The following is a 2,039-nucleotide window of genomic DNA, read 5'->3' on the forward strand; positions in this document are numbered from 1 at the left end:
AGAGGTCATCAATCCTCGGGAGTGGGTAACGGTTCTTCACCGTTACCTTGTTCAACTCCCGGTAATCTATACACATCCGATGCGACCCATCCTTCTTCTTCACAAATAGAATCGGGGCTCCCCAAGGCGAACTGCTCGGACGAATGAATCCATTGTCTAGCAGCTCCTGCAGCTGCGTAGACAACTCCTGCATCTCGGGAGGAGCCAACCGATACAGTGCTTTGGCTATCGGAGTCGCACCGGGGATAAGGTCAATCCTAAACTCCACCTGACGCTCCGGAGGTATCCCAGGTAGCTCTTCCGGGAAAACATCTGCAAAATCTCGAACCACCAGAACCTCGCTCACTGTCGCCTTACCCGCCTCCCGGGTATCCATCACATACGCGACATATCCTGCGCATCCCTGCTGAAGATAGCGCCTAGCCCTTGCTGCTGAACATAAAGTGGGTCCACACTGCGGCCTCTCGCCATGAAAAGGGAAAACCACTTCTTTGTAAACTGTCAAAGAAAAGGGAAAACCACTTCTTTTCCTTTAAACCCTAATCAATCAAGGAAAGGGAAATGAACGAAGGAAGACGGCGAGAAGGAAGCACGAAGGCTCGCAGGCGGCACGATTTTTCGTCGATCGATTCACGAGAAGAGATCGTCTACGGGGGTCGACGAGGCCGAAGGGAAAGAAGATAGGAAGAAGCAGCGATGAAGACAATATCTTCGTAGGTCGTTGGTCGATAGGAAGAAAAGGGAGAGCGAGGGGTGAGGCCAGAAGATGTCCGATAAGCAGTGACAGGGTCGCAGGTAGGGTTTTGGTGGGTATTGCTCGACCGTAGAAAGTGTGAGGTGCGATGGGGGAAACGATCAACGATAACAGCTTTGGTGAGGGTGGTTTGGCAGCGAGGGTCGACGGGAAGGAAGGGAAAGGGTCTCTGGTAATCTCCTTGCACCCTCTTCTTTGTTATTTGGCAGCTAACACGAAGGATGATGAAACAGGCAGAAAAATCGATCAAAAGGGTGTTTGTTTGATTTTTTTTTACAGGAAAAATAAGAAGGAAAATGGGAGGGTGTTGCCTCTATTATTCACTGGAAGAAAACTCCATCTCCGGTGGTGTCTTTGACAGTTCACGAAGAAGGAAAAGAAGGAAAAGAAGTGGTTTTCCCTTTTAACAGGAAACGACATATTAAGGTTAGTTGATTATACTTTTTTCTTGGTGGATTTTGATTTCGGAATCACATGAGCAATTTGAAGAGTAAAAACAAAACACATTCTTGACAGGGTGGCTGGGAAAGTGTGGTAGATACTCTAGAGTTCATCATTGATTGTTTTTGTATCTTCAAGTGATCCATTCTACAGGTTGCGTGGGAAAGTTTATGCTATGCCAATGTTACATTACACATACAAAAGGAAGGGTAAAAAGGGAAAAGAGTAATTACCAATGAGCAAGAGGGGCATCATTGGGTTTGTGTTACTTCCAGCTTTGTATAAGGATTATCTTTGGTTGTGGAGGGTGTATTTGACATCGGGATCATTGGCTTTGTATCTGGGACGATTGGGCTGTTTGATGAAATGCGTGAGAGGTATTCATTCGTGAATAGCAGGGTATTCATTTGTTAATAACAATGTATTCTTTTGTAAATAGCAGTGTACTCATGTTTGAATAAGTGTATTTATTTATGATTAGATGTATTCTTTTATTCATTTGTGAATACCAGGTATTCATTTGTTAATAACAATGTATTCATTTGTGTGAATAAGTGTATTTATTTATGATTAAATGTATTCTTTTATGAAAAATTATAATTTTTACACCTCTTTTATTGTCGATTGATTAAAAGAAAGGTGGATTACTTGTAAATTGATATGTATTCATTTGTGATTGTAGTAGTATTAGTTTTTTTGAAAAAAAAATCCTTTATGAATACAAATATATTGATTTGGGGTTAGATATCTATTAATTTTTTCGAAAAAAAACATGAATTACGAGAAAAAAATTATTTTTTAAGAAAAATAATTAAATGTTTTTAGTTAATTTTTTTTTATAAAA

General features: G+C 40.9%; 1 long non-coding RNA gene across 1 annotated transcript; it reads left to right on the forward strand.

Annotated features, from left to right (window-relative positions):
- The first annotated feature begins 486 nt into the window (after positions 1-486).
- LOC111910566 (uncharacterized) lies at positions 487-1,801 on the forward strand. The gene is made up of 3 exons (XR_002856570.3): positions 487-926; positions 1,034-1,180; positions 1,271-1,801. It is a non-coding gene; the product is annotated as an uncharacterized LOC111910566 (long non-coding RNA).
- Positions 1,802-2,039: the final 238 nt, after the last annotated feature.

The sequence above is a fragment of the Lactuca sativa genome, chromosome 4 (genome assembly GCF_002870075.4).
Source record: "Lactuca sativa cultivar Salinas chromosome 4, Lsat_Salinas_v11, whole genome shotgun sequence".
Classification (NCBI taxonomy): domain Eukaryota; kingdom Viridiplantae; phylum Streptophyta; class Magnoliopsida; order Asterales; family Asteraceae; genus Lactuca; species Lactuca sativa.